At 40.6% G+C, this 18,794-nt stretch overlaps 1 protein-coding gene across 1 annotated transcript in view; it reads right to left on the reverse strand.

Moving 5' to 3' along the window:
* UNC13D (unc-13 homolog D) overlaps positions 1-15,793 on the reverse strand; it is a 63,189-nt gene extending 47,396 nt beyond the window's left edge. The window contains exons 1-2 of the mRNA XM_063120317.1: positions 15,663-15,793; positions 11,858-11,915 (exon numbers count right to left, since the gene is read on the reverse strand). The gene's annotated coding sequence lies outside the window, so the exon portion shown is untranslated. The remainder of the gene's footprint in view (positions 1-11,857; positions 11,916-15,662) is intronic.
* Between the last annotated feature and the right edge of the window lie 3,001 nt (positions 15,794-18,794).

Below are 18,794 nucleotides of genomic sequence, written 5' to 3' on the forward strand. Positions count from 1 at the left end.
TAAGTTACTGATGTCATTTCATTCCCTTAAGACAGCCTGCTAACAATCTAGCATTCCATTTATATTATTGCTTTCCCTTATAAAAACACTTCCTAAAATTGTTTGTCAGGAAAATGCTCAATACAATATTCAAATCTTCTGCACTAAGGAACATTTTATTTATCCCACTTTTGCCTTTTTGTGAATTGAATTTAGTTGTTGGAATATTTCTGTGCTGGTTGCAAAAAGCTTTTTGGTTTTTTTTTTAATATTCAGCACATTGGTTTTTTGGAGGTTTTTTTGCATGTTGCTTTTTGGTATCAGCCTGTTTTGCCCAGTGTATAATAGTTCTACTAAAGTTCGCTGTTTAACTTTTGCCTATCTGGCCAGCTCAGTCTGAGCAGGGGTGGGGCGAGTGCAGGCAGCTTCAAGAATATCACTATTCTTATTGCTATTTTTTATCATGTTTCTTGCTGCTGGTGGTTGCTGATCTCTTTTGTTCATTTCTGGGTGAGTAGGGGATATTTTCCCTCAGCACAAACACTTTTGTTTTAACAAAACCCATTCCCATCAGAGCCCAATAGATTCATGTAAAAATATTTTCATGGGGTTGTGACTGAATAGGGAATGCATTTCAGTCTGTGCTGCCATGTTGTGTAAAAATCTATTTGGGCTGTGTATGTGATTTTCAGATTGAGAAATTCGTGTGTGGGTGTGTTTGGGCCTAGAATCCATTTTGTTTTGCTATATAATTCATCTCAATTATATTGTGAACATGTGGTTTTAAAAAACAATTTCTTTGCTTTTCATGGTGCAAGTTAATACATATTCATGGCAAATTCCTCCTGTTTGATGGGGCACATTTTTCCCTTTAAACATGTGATTATATAACCCAAACTCTTTCACTTGCAGTCATTGACTCCTATTTAACTGCTGCCTGAGTTTATCTATGTGTGAAATGGGTTTTCCTGGTCTCCCATCTACATTTAATTTAAATGTTGGAGAAGTGGGCTTGTCTATAAATGCCTTTCTCTGTGCTGTGACATACCCTAGATAAATTGGGATGTGTGTTTTTTAAGAAACTTTTTTTTAAGGAAAAAAGCCTGCTCTCTGTTGGCTCTGGGAACTTAGTGCGCTGCAATTATGCAACCCAAACTCACTCACTCTTGCAGTAATTGACTCATTTTTTGCCTCCTGCCTCAGTTTGCCTGTGTGTGAAATGGGCTTGTTCTTTTCCCACCTCCCCTTGCTTCAATAAGTGGGCTCTGCCACAAACTGCTTTCTCTGTGTTATTCTGTAGAGGTTTCTGGAAGGGAGGTGATCCCCTTGGCTCTGCCTCCTGCCCCACCAATTAGGGTTAGGTAACTGAGGTTTGGGATGGGGGCACTCATAACTGCATCACACTTAAAACCCCTGATGCCTAAACTTATTCTTGGCAGTTCTCCAAGCTATACTCCAGCACCAGCAGCCAGCCATCTAGAAGAACACCCTTGGAAGAATTCATCTGCTTATTCCATGGAATAAGCAGATGAATTTTTTTCTCTTCCTTTTTTCTCCTCAGAGAATTAGGACAGGAATGGGGGGTGGAGAGAATTTACTCACAGTGCAAGAGTAAATTGTGAGAATTTACTCATAATGTTTGCTCATCAATTAATCCCACTATATTCAATGCCTCTTATTTCTTTTATTACATGTTACAAAGGCAGTGGATTGTAATAAAAAACACCCAGCTTCATCAGGAGCATCATCTTCAAAAACATTGTCTTTTGGATCTTTAGACTATTACTTCATAAGCCGAGCAAAACTCAGGAAAAAGTCTGATGTCACAGAAGCACAGGGTTCCTCAGAAAGACTAACTGAACTAGAATGTGACTGGTCTGATGTCACAGAAGCACAGGGTTCCTTGGAAAGACTAACTGAACCAGAACTTGACTGGGAGGAGGAATTATCTGGCAGTAGTAGTAAGTCTGATATTTCTGAAATAGATCATTCTGAAGATGAAAATGTTTCAGAGCTGCCAGATGCTTGTTTAGGGGTTGAGTTAATGCCTCCCTTTGTAAAAAAGTCACCTGGTCCAAGTGACATTGCACAGTCTCAAGAAGAAAGTCCAATTCAGCCAGCGCTAAAAAGTTATCCATCAACAAAATATGGCCAATCTCCATGGAGACATTTCAAACTAGCTTGGTACAAATGCTATTCTTGGTTAGAATACAGTGTAATACAAAATGCTGTGTTTTGCTTTGCTTGTTGCTATTTCTCTGGAAAAGATCCCTGTACTGCTGAAAATCCATTTACTCATAAAGGCGCTGTACAACTGGAAAAAAGCTACTGCTAATGATTCAGGATTGAAGCTGCATAACAGAAGTGCAGTCCACAAAGCCTGTGTGGTGGCACGGGAGAGTTACAAACAAATACAGAAATCCAAAGGAGGCTCAGTTTTAGTGCAATTAAGTGATGCTCATAAAGAACTTATCAAAGAAAATAGGCATTATATAACCACTGTGGCAGAAATTCTTTTGCTCGCTGCTGTGCAAAAAATTGCTCAGTGTGAACATTGGGAAAGTGAAGCAAGTGATAACAGGGTAAATGTTCTTGAACTCTTGCATTTAGTCGCAAAACACGATCCCAGAATCCAGTCTAAAATAGATACTCTTCCTTGCAATGCAAAGTACACCCATCATTCCATTCAAGATGAATTGTTAAGCATTATGAGCAGAATGGTTCTGGAGTCAATTTCTCACAAAGTGAAGGAAGCTGGCTTCTTTGCATTAATTGCTGATGAAACTAAGGACATACATAAGAAGGAACAAATGTCAGTAGTGCTCCATTATTGCTACAATGGCAATATATATGAACGTTTTGTTGGTTTCCATCCATGCCATTCACTGAATGCTCCTTCACTACTGAGTTACATAAAGGAAATCTTAGCATGTTGTGGCATAGATATCAAGAACTGCATAGCACAAACATATGATGATGCCAGTGTAATGAGTGGGAAACTAAATGGGGTGCAGGCACTGCTCCTGAAAGAGGTGCCTCAAGCCATCTATGTTCATTGTTTCAACCACAGGCTAAACGTAATTATTGTTGATGTATGTAAGAATATTGATGTTGCAAACTTCTTTAATCTTCTTCAACAATTGTACATATTTGTATCCTCTTCTTATGTGCATCCATGTTTCATTGAATTGCAAAGACAAACAAGGAATAGAATTATTGAATTAAAAAGATTGTCAGACACTCGCTGAGTGTGTCAGATTGCATCGTGTCTAGCTGTTAAGGCAAAACTTCTTGTAATTCTATTGCTTCTGAATATAATCAGCAATGAATCAAATTCTGAAAGAAGTGTAGAGGCTTGTGGCATTCTAAATTAAATAGATTTTGGCTTTGTGTTTTGTCTGAATCTTTTTAGTGAGGTGCTTCTTGAACTAAGGGTGGTATCAGATTATTTGCAAAAATCCAATTGTGATGTGGCTCAAGCATGTGCCCTTGTTAATTCTCTGACTGATAAATTGCAAGATCTCAGAGATAAGGAAAATTTCCATAACATTATGGCAGATGTGAAGATGTTTGCAGAAGAAAATTCAATCAAAATGCAAAATAAAGAAAAGAGAATGCACTGTATTCTAAAACAATTTCAAAACTATGTTTCTGAATTAAAAACAGTGGAAAGTATTGATCCAAAAATTGACCATGATTTTAGAATTAAGGTGTTCCTTCCTGTTGTTGATCACACTATTAGTGAACTTCAGAGAAGATTTACAGACAATTGTAATGTTTTGAATGGGGTTAGCGCTTTCAATCCCAAGTGCTGTTACTTCCTTGATCCAGAAAAACTCAGACTATTTGCAAGTCATTATAGCAGTGACATGGATGGATTTGAAGCAGACTTTTTCCCAAAGTTCTAGAGGGGTATGAACAAGAAAGACAAATAAAAATTGACAGAGTGAACCAAGTGCTTCCTCTTCTTGAAGAACTGAAACTGTCTTTCAGTGAACTCCACAGACTGTGTGCCATAGCCATTACAATACCTCCAACAAATGTTGGATGTGAACAAACATTGTCATCTCTGCGGCAAATTAAGACATACCTGAGGAGCAGTATGGGTGATGAACGTCTAAGTAATATTGCTATATTGGCAATTGAAAAGAAACTGTCAAGCCCTGGACCTTGAAACTGTTGTCAATCGTTTTGCAGGCATGCATAAGAATTGGCACATTCAACTTCTTTAGATCTACATACTTCTCTATTCCCTCTCAGTGACAATCTAATCAGCCAGCGATGGTTATAATTCAGATACACAACAACATACATTGCGTTTCCTAGGTGTACAGGGCCCATAGTTTGCTCTTACTTTCCTTACACTAAGAGTCTACCTTCCTGGTTCTACCTGCCCTGGCTGAAAAGTAACTGTTTTCTAAAGAAAGTGTTCTGTCTGTTTAATCTGTATGTCAAGGAAATGCTTATGTACTGACCACCTTGTTTAAAAGCCTTTTTCCTTACTGCAATTTGAATTTAGCTAATACATACTATGTTAAAAAAAATTAAATATATGGTTTATTTCAGAATATATAGTTAGGATGGCAGTTTAGTGTGAGATATACTGTTGTTTTTCTTCAGAGACCTTAACAAGTTGGGCACAGCCTGCCCACCTAGAAATATGCTTTGCCCCTGCTGTGCCCCCCCTTGAATTTTTTTTCTAGTGCTGCCACTGCAGACACAATTACTTGGTGCTTTTTTTGCTAACTCACTAGCATATTACAAAAATTTTGAAAAACAAAGAGAAACAGCAGCTGTGAGAAGAGAAAAGGTGTCCTGCAAATCTAGGAAAGCAGTGCATGGAGGGGAACTTGAACTCCTTACAGGCAGGCCTGTGCACTGGCTGTTTACTCTCAGAGACATTCACGCAGGGGGAATCCGCACATCGTTCTCAGGGCGCTTCCATCTGCCCCCAGTGCACCCCGAAAACGATAGTGTAACTTGCCTGTAAAAGAGACGAGGAAGAAGCGTCCTTGCCGCTGCCGCCGCCACCCAACTCCCTCCTCGCCGGCTGGCTCGGAGAGCTTGGCAGAAGAAGGCGGGGTGGAGAGCGGAAGAAGCTCTCCGCCCCGCCTTCTTCCCCCGAGCTCTCTGTCCCAGCCGGCGAGGAGGTCTGTGGGTGGCGGTGCCGGCAAGGATGCTTCTTCCTCGTCTCTTTTACAGGCAAGTTACACGATCGTTTTCGGGGTGCACTGGGGGTGGATGGAAGCGCCCTGAGAACGACGTGCGGATTCCCCCGCAATCTTCCCCAACCAGATGATCTGCACTGGACTACAACTCCCATCTTTCTGAAAAAGATGGAATTGCAGCACAATGCCTTCTAGCTTGTAGCACTAGGAGTCCTTTATCTGGAAACATCCCAAGTTGTACTGGCTCTTTTTCCCCCTTTAGTGGCTCTGCATTGGCTTTAGCCAATGTGCCATGGCCTCTGGTATCTGTGCTGTGGAACCAAGCTAGAACCAAAGAGACGTGCAGAAATATGCACTCTGTTTCATTCTGTGTAAAGAGAATCTACTCTGTGAGTTGTTGGGTTCCCCCCGCTCCCTCCCTCTTTACAGTAACAGCAGACACAGTTCTTACTCAAACCCCAGCTAAGATAAGCAGTTTATTTGAATAGCCAAAGCTGCTTTACTGGGCCCAAAATGTGCATTATCTGTATCAATCAAGCCAAAACATCCACTGAACTTTGTCTGTATTCCCCCCTCCCAGAAAGCTCAGCTGTATAGTACATCAACAACAAAAAATTGATAGAGTTGTAATTATTTCAGTTTTCTGACAAAGATGGAAGAGAAGATATTTTGAACTCTAATAGACTAGGGGTGCTTCCAAATGAGGCTTTTAATAAGTCATTGCTCTGCCTTATTGAAGGAATTTCACATGGCTCCTGACATAGTTGCCTTCCGTTCGTAATTCTCCTATGTTTTCCCATTGCTTCTTCTGTCTTTTCTTTTATCACAGAGAATCCATTAAGAAGAAAAAGACAAAATAGCTGCGCAATGCCTTCTCAATGGTAGCGCTAGTAGCCCTCCATCTGGAAGCACTGAAAGATCAGTAAACTTTTCCCATGGTTTCTGACTGAGGGCTTCTCTAAGGAAAAATCCCTCAGCCTTACCAGGGTTTCATCCTCAGGAGTCTTTGTGGGTTTATGATGGGCACAATACACACACTTCCCACCCCCATTTTTCCTAGTTGCTTGTTTCCTTTATACAGACACTAAATGGTGCTACAATATCATGCAATTCTTGAATTATATCACCTCCTTGATGGTGGTTTTAGCACCTTTTTTGTACTGCATTTTTGGCAATGTATAAAATGGTGGAATAAACCTAAAAACCGACAGGAGAGGCACCAGAGGTTGATGATGTCATGAAAAGGACCCGCAAATATCCATGAGTGAACAATTATGAGAACATGATAAATGCCTCATGTAAAAAGTCCTTGAAATATCCTGGGTATAAAGGTGCTTCCACAGATACGAATCAAAATATACTGTGGTGCTCTTCCATCTTTTTATCCTTAACAGAAGAAACCCCAAGAGGGTTACAAGTCTACAGTGACATCATCTGAACCCCTGAAATATTCAGCAAATGAGGCAGGGCAATGGCGCGATAATGCCTAATCTGGGAATCACCCTTGGAGAGAGACAATGGCTCTCTTCTCACTGGTGGAAAAAAGGAAGATACACTAACAAACTTCTCTTTGGTAGTCTATGCAACTGCATATTATCACTTGCCAGAATCAACCACCATCCTAAGAAATTACTATCAAGACTGAAAACCTCAATGCCTCTTTGTTTAATGTAAAATAGAGAGGAAAGAAGGCATGCAATAGACTGAAATTAATTTAGTGTTCAATTCAGGCCTGACACATTTCCAGACTTGCTTGTGGATATCCATAGTTCTTGAATGTGACTGGTTATAAAGCAAAGAGCATAAGTGATTCTAATAAATGATTCAATTTTTAATAATTAATTATCTCACAAAACCACAATTCCCAAGGCTGCTTAGGGAAATCCATTAATAGTTAAAATGGTTTCAATTTGGTTTAAATTTGTAGTGTAGATGTTGTCAGCCATAGAACTACATTATATGCCTTCAGAGCATTCTCTATGCAACCTAATACTTTTTTGGAAATCAGAGTTGACCATTCCTTTTTTTTTTTTAATGAAAAGTAAGATTGAAGTCTGCACCCTTTAAAGGGCTGACTTTAAATCATTTGTTTTTCCAAGAGCTTCTATTTTCTTTGATTTGCTGTAGCAACTCTGACTAAATGCCAACATGTTTTCCACTGCTGTTGAAGTTGCTTGCTGTCAACCAACCACAAATCCCAAAGAGAAAATTAGTCATTCACAAACTCTGACAAGCCATCTTTATGTGCTCCTAGTACAATATTAGCACATTTAAAGAGACCCATTAAAACTTCAGAAATATAGTTCTAATTCAGATACTTCTTCCAGCCAAAAACCCTACAAGAGAATCTTATCTAGGCAACATGCAACAGCTAAAATAATTTTTTACTTTAAATTAAAAGTAAAAGCCTTGTATAATTGTTCTACTATGGGATCTTGTGTGTGTGTGTGTGTGTGGAAGCATTGGGAAATCCTCTTCACAGCTATGCCGGTATATTATGCTGTAGGGTCATTGACAAATATGTTTTCATGTTTTTACTGCTTTTAATATTCATTTTTAATGTTTTATTGTTTTAAATTGTTATATACCACCTTCATGTTTTTTTAGCAGATAAGTCAGAATATAATAATTAAATAATCACCCTATCAGCTGGGTCTCTTTAGTTTCACCCCCCAACCCTCATGCCTTGCCTTTTGGTTCATGACTGTTACCCAAATTATACTCGTCAAATGGTAGTTTGTTTAAAGTGGGAGTTCCTTCCTGCTGCAGTAACATTGTTCGAGGAACTACATTAGGAAATACTGATGTTGAAAGATTCATCTCTTCTTCTGTCTCACAAGGAAAAAGGCTTGCTGCCGAATTCATGTGTGAGGACAATTTCCTCCCACATTACCCAAACTGCTAGACCCTCTTGTCCTATATCCAGTCGCAAACAAATATCACAAGCACACATTAAATAAATAAAATTGCATAGACCGCTATCCATGCCAGTCATATAATACATCAAAATATTTTAATACACACACACAAACCCAACACTAATGGTCAAAAATTAATTCTAGGATTGTCCGTTCCTGTGTCTATTTATTGACAGAAAATATTTTTTTATTGCATTTTTATCTGCCCCTTCCTTCAAGGAGTTCAGAGTGGTGTACTGTACAAGTTTCTCCACGCCCCCATTTTATCCTCTCAACAACACTGTGACATAAGTTAGACAGATAACAACCCAGTTCAGACATAACATTCCCAGTTCAATAAACTACAGAGTGGAAAGAAGTAATGAACCTGAGTGCTCCGTTACATGCCTAGCTCCAGAGGAGATTTTCCTGCCTTGTTAAACCACAATTTTGCCATGATATCCAGGAAATCCCTTTACCCAGGATTGCAAACCCATGGCTATGGGAACATTACATCCAAACCCAGCCATTAATTGGCCCAGGGTTACCCAGTGAGTTTTATGTCTGAGAGTGTTTTCAGATAGGGGGGGGGGGGGCGGGAATTGCGTTTCCCTGACATCGTTTTGCCTCCTGCTTCTGTCCCACAATAGGGATGAGTAACTTTCTCTTTCTTCATCACTGGGGCAGAAAGAGGAAACAAGTAGTGACCACACAGTCCATTCAGCTGAGTTTTTATAGCGCAGCTTCTCCTGCACACAGCAGGGGGTATTCCACACGTCGTACTGAGGGCGCTTCCATGCGCCCCCAGTGCGGCCCCAAAGCGATCGTGTAGCTTGCCTGGAGAAGAGATGAGGAAGAGGCGTCCTTGCCGCCGCCACCCACCTACTTCCTCACCGGCCGGGACGGAGACCTCGGCGGAAGAAGGCGGGGTGGAGCTCTCCACTCCGCCTTCTTCCGCCGAGCTCTCTGACCCGGCCGGCGAGGAAGTAGGTGGGTGGCGGCGGCAGCAAGGACGCCTCTTCCTCGTCTACCTGTAGTGGTAGTGGCACCAATTATCATCAGAGCTAAGAAGAAACGGATTTTCCGGGCCTTATTTCGTAGCGTGAAAAACAACTGAAGTGGGAGACATGCGGGAGGATCGCTGCGTCATCAAAACAATCCGTGAAGATCCATGAGTGGCCATTCACGAGCATGCGATAAAATGCTCCTCTGAAGACACTCTGACTGGGGATTTGAGCCTGAGAGCTCCATGAGATGAGCATTTTATTACACGCTTGTTACTGAGTCCCTCTCATGATGTCATCTGCCTTCCGCATGACTCCTGCCCCTCCCAGCCTTCTTCGCACAACGAAAAACCCACCCCAGTAAGTCTAACTTTTTTTTAAAGACGGAAGTTACCACTATTTCCTGTTGTGTTCAGGAGAAACAGCGCAATCAAAATGGGCCACTAAATGGGCCACATGTACGTTGTTTACTTCCTTTTTTGAAAGAGGAAGTAATTTGTGAGAAACATGCGGGCGGAGAAACAACAGTAAGCAAACGCAATTTCCCCCATGTGATGACGCCCTGGGTCTTCCCACTCTAGTCTGATATACTAACCACAATACAACACTTGCTGTCAATGGGGGTGGGTAATTAATGGGAAAAGTTTTCTCTGCTTTGAAATTGTAGTGGTAGGGGAAAGTGCACTAGCATTAATCAACTGTATAACAGGCATTAATTCAAGACACAGGAGCCCTGCCGGGGGGGGGGGGGGAGGAAATAAAAATAAATTGGCAGTACCGATGTCACTGGTATGCAAACATTTCTTCCAATGCAAATTCTGTGTCCTCCTCTACTATTATGCACTCCCAATTTCTTGTTCATTAAGAAGACCATACTAGAGGCTTTGGTTTCTTTTAGATGAGAAAGCACTGGAGACTAATGCTGCCTTTTTTAAAATACTTTGTTTATTTACAAATGTAGAAGCAGAGCCGATGAGAAAAAGGCAGACTTCTAAAATAGGCAGCAAACCATCAGGTTCCCAGAGAAGGATAGTTTAGACTCACTCCAGGCAGCTACCAATCCAGATAAATTCACAGCTCTTTCTGTCTCTGTCTGTCTCTCTGCATATTCAAAAGCTGACAATTGTTTCCTATTTTACATACACATACACACAGGGGGCTCAGGCATCATTGCTCGGGCTGGTACAAACTTGTAACGCATCCTCTCCTCCATGAAAGGCCTTCTCTGTTTTGAAAAATGGGAGGATTGACTGGTCCCTTTGTTTCAGCGCCTTGCAAATCTGGCTGACTGGTTTGCATTTATAGCCAGACAGGGCAGTATGACATGTGTGCATATGAATTATGCAAATATGTCGAAGGCCCCTTAGACACTGCTCCCTTTCCCTAGTTCTTCTATGCACAACCAGCATCAGAAGTCATCACTGTGGAGCAGCAGTGGAGGCCTCCCAGGGTCTCCACTGCTGACAAGAGCACCTGGTCCTGGCCCTATTGCTGTTCCACTCATCACCGCTGCTTGCTCACCCTGCTCTGCCGTTCTGGCTCAGAGGGTGTGTGCCTTAGGGGAATGAACAGAAGGAAGAACAGCTGCCAAGGCCTGCTCACTCATTTTACCTTTTCTCTCTGGGCAGCTTTGAGGATTGTGCCTCGAGGCAAATGGAGAGCAAATGCGTGATTGTAACTGGCATGAAGTGAAGGCTGGGCTCCTCTAGATCTCTGGCTTCAGTTAAAATCTCCCCTTCCCCACCCTTGCACGCATGTGTAGATATACCATATGTGCACACACTCACACCATGGAAAAAAACATCAACTGAGCATCCCTGACTCTTAGCAAGCAAACAAACAGCTTCAAACAGCTGTAACAGTCCTAAAAAGGGTCCACTATGACAATTGTGCAAGTCTCTGGAGAATTGTGAAGACAAAAATCTGATTAATTTAAGAAAATAATCTGCTCTAGATTCCAGGAAGGAGAGAGAACTTTTAAGTCCATGTTTGCGAAACTTACAAGGATTTTTGGACAAGCAGGAGTAAATGTTCTGAGATAAGGAATTGAATAAAATGTTCTGAGATACGGACTTTAATCAATCAATCACAGTAACATATCCCAACATTTAAACTTTATAGCTAATAAGCAAGCCAAGAGTATATCATAAATTGAGCACAGCATTTCTCTCAAATGAAAACCACAACTACAAAAACTAACATTCAGTTAATTTGGGGAAGGGGTTTTTCCTGAGGTGCTTTTACAACAACACTAATCCTAAATCCAATAGATGGAACAATATAAAAGAATCAGTGCTTAAAACCACTATCATCAACTCCAGTCCCATGCATGTTTACTCAGGAGTTAAGTCCCCCTAAATTCAATAAGACTTGTTCACAAATATGTGCAATCTTAAGGTCTTAAATCCCAAAGGTTTTAAGGCACTTAATTTCTTTAGATTTTGCTCAGTTCTCTGGGATTGATCTATAAAATTGAGATCATAAAGCACATTTAGGTGGAAGTAAATTTCATTGAAATGAATGGCATGTTTCTCACATGAAAATGTGATGCTGTTATATACCCTCCATATCTTTCTTCAATCAGCTGTAGAAAATCCCCATATCCAGCCCACATTGTTGTGTGAAGACACTTTTGAGGTGCCTCAAATCATTAAGATGTATCTTTATAAACCCAATTTTAAATAATCAGTCCCTTTTAGGTACAGTTACTTAGGAAAAAAACCTTACAAAGATGAAAAAATCTCTTGTACAGATCATCCAATATTAAATGAAACCTCTGAAGATTTTTTCCCCAAAGGCCTGTGCTTACCTCTTATTTGATTGTCTTGCAGTTCTGTCCTTCCTTTGATTTTATCTTGAGTAGTGACCTAGAAATATATGAATATGGTTTTACAGATACACATGAAAGAGTGTGTTTCAAAATGAATCACTTCTTCTTTTAAGGCTAAAGTTGGTAGGCTGGTCTGGGGGAGGTGAGGTAAAATGATTATTGCATAAAACTGTGGTGTTTCGATGACACTTGACTCTGGAGGGAACCATGGTTGCCATCTCAAACTAAAAGAATTCAGTTTCACAATGCTAGTACAACATCAGCTATTGCTTGGTGGTATCAGATGCCATAATTTTGCTAGCATGCATCAAATTTCGGGATTTTAAGTACAGTTTAAATTAGAAAATAAAGTTTTGTTTGTTTCACTAATTAAAGAATGTTCAAGTCAGCTTTGTGGACCAAGTCCACCTGGAAACACATGGAGTACAATTCAGCCCAAGTTAAGCCTGTTTAATTCTGGTTTCAGTACCAAAATTGAAACATGCTTAAAAATCCTTCCATTGAAATTAATAAGACTTACAGACATTTAGCTTGCGTTGGACTGTGTCCAATCCATATGGTGCACCAAAAAGAAAGAGACAGCAATGACCAGCAGATAGCCATCCAATACACGAGTGAAAAAAGATGAAAAATGGTAGCTTCCTGCCCAGCATGCCTGATATTCTTTGGGGGAATATTCTTTGGCAGTAGCAAACCTGCATGTCAGACTTGGGTCACTGTCAAATCCCTGCAAAGCTCAGGGGCAATTAAAAGCACATGGGAAAGGGAGTGTCCAACCCCCTGCCCATGATTCTCCTCAAAAACTGTCTCTCCTCAGTTGTATTTGTTTTCGTTGGGCTCTGAGACTTGAAGCCTAAAACACTCCAGGTGAGCTGTTAGGAATGTAAGCTTTCCCAGACTAGCTCAGTCAACTGGTTTAACTTGTTAAAGCAGCCAATGCAGCTATAACCTGTTGCCCATGATCAGTTGCAAGGGGCAACAAATGTGACATTGGCTTGATGCAGAATAAAACTGGAATATAACTGGACAGCTTTTGCTGAAGATTCAGAATGAAAGCCAAAAGAGATCTAGATGAAGAAGATTTTTCTTTGGGATCCCTAACATACTCATTCCACCCACCCTGCAAAAGCCAATTGCCATCATTCTTCACAGCCCTTTGAAATTTGGTAACCAACTATACTGACAGTCAGGGCTTATCTCAAGAGGCAGCTGGACAACCATCTGGCAGGGATGCTTTAGGGTGGATTCCTGCATTGAGCAGGGGGTTGGACTCGATGGCCTTGTAGGCCCCTTCCAACTCTGCTATTCTATGATTCTATGATCAACTCACCCATTGCCATGTGATCATGTTCCACATCTCTTTTTCTCTTCCAGTTCCTCAATCCTCTTTACCCCCCCCCCCCAAAAAAAAATCCAGGAGAAAAGCAACTATTTCCTAATAGAATAATATATGGAAAATTGAGTCATTTATATTATTACCATTGTATAATTTAGTCAATGCACAGTCTTAGGGTATAGAATACAAAGACAAACATTTTAAGCGTTGTGGAAGTAGGATCAACACATATTCTCTGCCTTGCAATGCAGCAACTGTGTGGGTATCTATAAGGCACCACTTTTGCTAATGATTTCCCCCAAAAGCCACAGCTTTGCTGTTGCGAAGCAGCAATGACAAGGTTACATTGTTAGACATAGTCAATCCAGCCAAGAAAATTCGTTATGCCGTTATCACAAAGCAGTAATGCCCAGCAAATATCAAGTGACTAAAACCCTCCCAAAATATTTTTTGTTGTTTTATGGCAACTCTGTGTAACATTGTAGCTTTGAAAGCTGCACCTGCACAGCTCCAATTCATTGAATTTATGTGTTATATAATAACGGTGTACTTTACAGAATGAGACTTTAACTAAACACTCACTTTTCATTACTAAACACTCACCTGGATCCCTCCCACTGCCCTGGATTCCCACACCTACCTTGCACTGGGATCTGCCCCTGTAACTATGCCCACTCTCTTTCATCCAGACTGAAGCCACCACTGACACACACAAGCAACTGTGGTGACATCAGAGCAAAGTAAAACTCGTGGTGAAATGATACATTGAAAATGGACAGCTATGAAAACAGAGTGCAACTGTGCAGCCACGATGGAGTATATACAGCATATAGACAAGCCCTATGTCTTCAAACTATAGACATTATACTTAAAGCTCCATCACACCAGGGGTTAACACACTCCCTACCATCGCTTCTCCGCCCGAGTTTTTGTTCCTCAGTTCCTCAGTTACTTCCTCTTTTCAAAAGAGGAAGTACAGAACGAGCACAAGGCCCATTGAGTCCACTATTCTAATGGCGCTGCTTCTCCTGCACACAGCAGGAAAGAGCAGCAATTCCGAGTTGAAAAAAAATCAGACTTAATGAGTTTTTTTTTTTGTCGCGCAAGGAAGGCCAGAAGGGGCAGAAGGCACATGGGAGGCAGACGACGTCACGTGAGGGACCTGAGCAAACTCTGCGAATGCCTAGTAATGAGCATGCAATAAAACACTTGTCGGATGAAGCTTTTAGAGTCTGTGTTCACTCTTTTGATCTCATACTATTGCTGTTAATGATAGGTCCTAAACATTTTAGCTATTCCATCAGACTTATGAAGTGTTGTTACTGTATAGATGGAGGTCATAATCCTGCACATATGCACCATTAAACACGTTAGGACTTACTTCTGAATAAGCATGCACAGCATTACATCATTACTCTTAATTAACTTGTACTGAGTTGCAGAACATCCCATCGCAAAGACTAATGGCGAGTTAAAACAAAATGGTAAAATAATATATTAGTAGCTCCAGTTAGATCCATTGTTTACAATATCAGGAATACACATCTCTCCCACCCCCACCCACTTGCTCTGTGCATGTTCACATACCTAAAGAGACACTTCAAGCGGTATTTGTGTTATGATTATTTGAATGTTTGTCCTTTCTGTTTTAAAGTTGCCACATCAGTTTTCTAAAAACTGAAGGACATATCACAGATGTTGTGACTGAAATAAGGTTTGTCCTACAGTATTCTATATCAACCTTCCCCAACCTGCCTAGGGGTGCTGGGAGTTGTGGTCCAACACATCTGGAGGACATCCAGGTTGGGGAAAGCTCTTCTCTGGAGCTGAGGCATTACAGAATTTCCAGCAAAGAAGGCATGGCACACTTGCACTTTCTAACTCAGATCTACACAAAAAGCACACAATAATACTTGAAGGCATCCCTTTTACACCTTTAAATCATTTACACTACATTCTTAAACACACTTGCTAGGGAGAAAACCTGTTTCAACACAGTGGGGCTTACTTCTGAATAAATATGCATTAGGATTGCTTTGCAACCCACCCACCCACATTAATCATAAACAAAGTGATTAAACAGTGGCAAAAGTTGTGTGTGGGGTGGGTGGGGGGGTGGAGGCAGGGAGAGAACCCATTTCAAAACATTTTAATGAAATCATGAGAATATTCCAGTCTGTAATAACAACTCCGAATACAAAACCTGCACATGCCAGCAAGTTTGGATTAGTTAATGCATCACACCCAGTGTACAATACCTTATCAATGTACCGTAGAAAGCAGCCTGTGGCCATTATCAACCTATGTAAAATAATACCTCAGCTCACAGATGGCACAGACATAACACATTCTGCAGAACCTTCCAAGCTTATGTGGTTTTCTGAGACACACCCACAAAAGTAACCCTGTATACACATACATACACACACACACACATATATAACTTACCTAGGAAGTTGAAAGCGGAGCAGACTATGACAACAATCCTCCATCCAACGATTGCCAGTTGATATGCCAAACTAAACTTTGTCCCCAGCTGTTATATTCCTTGAGGGTTTCTGTTCCACTGATAGCTCCTTATGGATAGTACAATCCCATTCCACGTAGAGCGGAAACAAAAATCAATTTTTTATTTAATTATCTGCTTATTATACTGAAGCAGACAGTAACCCCGTCATTGCTGACAGGAAGCATGGCCTTTGGCCTTACCAGCTGCCTGTTGTTAATGCCTGTGTTTACAGTCTTGCTCTGATTTAATTGGCTGCTCTGTCTGGCCCCAAAAACAAATTAATACAAATCACTAGATTTGTTTTTGGTCTTCCTTTGAGTCCTAATATGCAGAAGGGTAGAAAAGTCTGGGCTGCAAGCATGGCTGTTAATACAATTCAAGGCCGGTCTGGCTTGCTTCAAGTGCTTCAGTTTCTTCAGGGGAGATGAAGAAAATGGCAAGTCACCCTTTCAAATTAAGAGCATGAGCTTGTAAAAGGAGAGACCCTTTGGCTGCATACCCTTGACCAAACCCAAGCATGTACTTTTTGTACCAGGAATATTCAGGAGTGGTGCTTAAATTTACTGAGTACACACTCTTGATGTACAGAAATGTACTTCCCTCAGGGAAGCTTATTTGTACTGAAGCATATCAAGATATCCCAGACTTCTCCAGTTTTCTGCTTTTGAGAGAGAGAGAGAGAGAGAGAGAGAATTCAAAGTTGGTCACCTTTAAGGCTGCAGATCAGAAAAAACATATCATCAGATGATCAGGATCTGAATTGCTAGGAAAATCCCATTTATGCCATGTGCCACGCCCCTAACTCCAGGGTGACCATATGAAAAGGAGGACAGGGTTCCTGTATCTTTAACAGTTGTATTGTAAAGGAAATTTCAGCAGGTGTCGTTTGTATATATGGAGAACCTGGTGAAATTTCCTCTTCATCACAACAGTTGAAGCTGCAGGTGCCCTGCCCTCTTTTAAATCTGGTCACTCTAGTATAGCTCCTACAGTTTAACTGTTGTGATGAAGAGGAAATTTCACCAGGTTCCCCATATATACAAACGACACCTGCTGAAATTTCCTTTTCAATACAACTGTTAAAGATACAGGAGCCCTGTCCTCCTTTTCATATGGTCACCCTACCTAACTCCCAAAGGTATGTCCTGGCTTCACACCCACACCCACTGACCCATCAAATCTACACAAAGGTGTAGCCCTGGTTCAACATCTACTCCTCCAGGTTTGCCTTGACTCCACCTCCAGGCCTGCTGACAGGATCAGTATGAGATGCAATGAAAATTTGGCAACCCTAGACACCTTCACAGGAACACTTTCGGATCTAGGTGCTTAACTTTACGTCTTCTGTCTCACTGAGAGTTGTTGAAGTTCAGTAAGGACATTACAGAGAGCAGGAGTTTGCATAAATTGGGGTTGCCAACTTTTTTACCAGCTCCCTTTCCTGATCCCCTAGAGAGAATAGACTGATTTAATTTTATTAGAATATTCTGCATTCACTATTGGTTGGGTTTGGCTTTGTATTTACATGTAATAAGTCATAAAATAATGTTATTTAGATATATGGACTCCTTATATTAACATATATATTTTAAATGGAAGTATTATATCCTTCCTTTATTTTTATGTTAAGGGTGTTGTTTTATGTTGTGATATATGTTGTTTTCTTCTTTCACCACTCTCTTTTGTGTGTTTTTTTGTAATTGCTGTATTTGCTAATTAAAAATTTAAAAGAAAAATTATTATTAATAATTATATTAAGAAGAAAAGAAGACAAATTTTAGAGAAAACCAAGTAGAACAAAAAGCAAAATATTGTGCTAGAATATGATTTTTAGTTTATATTAAAAAGTAATTAACAAGGTAAACCACCCATACACTGCCAGTCTGTTTCGCAAAGAGATAGACCTAGCAGATGTGCCGGAAGGAGTCCATAAACCAGGAGGGACACTCATCTTGGAAAATTAACTAGGTTAATAGCTGAATTGTGGATGGTACAATTCATTGTAGATGGTTTAAAGTGCTTTATAAAAGTTTTGACAACTGTTGGGGCCCAGGACACACTGCATATACAATTTTCAAAATGTTTTCAAAGTGCTTTAAAGCGCTTTAAAAGCAGTAGTGTAGATCCCCCTCATATCTGAGAATAGGAATCACTGCTGGTACCTGGTAGGAGTCTACATGCAAGAGCACTCATAACAGGAAGGATGAATTGGTCTGTGGACATAAAGTACTTCCATATAGAGGGCTCCTAGCACTACCAATTAGAAGGCTTGTGCAGCTATTCTGTTTTTATTTATTTATTATTTACATTATTTATATACCGCTCCCCATTCAAAATTTCAGAGCGGTGTACAAGATAAAAATACAATATAAACAGAATAAAACTCCTTGAAATAGATTTTTAAAATAAGCAAAATGAAAGGTGAACCATGGCTGGTCACGGTTCACGGTTTTTCCATTTTCAGCAGTAAGAAAAAAGACAGAAGCAGTGGTAGGAAAGCATGGGAAGGTTATGAGTGGAACACATAATTGTCTAGACAGAAGGTAGATCTACAGATGTTTTGGACTTCAACTCCCAGAAGCCTTTGCTAGCCTGGCCAATGGTCAGGAATCCTGGGAATTGAAGTCCAAAATGTCTGGAGACATACTTTTTGCCCACCCATGGTCTAATACCCTTGCAAAATTCTGTAAATGAGGCATGGTGATAGAAGCATCCATAATGGAGCTAGAGTTCCAGAGAAGAAAGCAAGAACAGAAGCTAAGCATATATAATATGGTCCATTAAAAAGACTTGAACACAGTGTGGGATCACTGCCTGATCACAGCCAAGTCAAAAACAAGCAACAAGGCTGTGAATCTGTCTAGTCAGCATTGGATCAACCTAGTCCTTGAGCCATTCAAGGGTACAGTATTGCAATGTGCTCATCTTTGCATGCTCCCCTCCCAAGCTCTTTGAGCTCAGGGCATACAAGTCCCCAGGTAAAGTGAGAATCCCGCTGCCAATGACAACATTCAATGCACCATTTTTGTATTTAGTCTTGTCAACATTTCTTTTGCTTCTCCCCAGTCTTT

This window comes from Elgaria multicarinata, chromosome 3 (assembly GCF_023053635.1).
Source record: "Elgaria multicarinata webbii isolate HBS135686 ecotype San Diego chromosome 3, rElgMul1.1.pri, whole genome shotgun sequence".
Taxonomy (NCBI): Eukaryota; Metazoa; Chordata; class Lepidosauria; order Squamata; family Anguidae; genus Elgaria; species Elgaria multicarinata.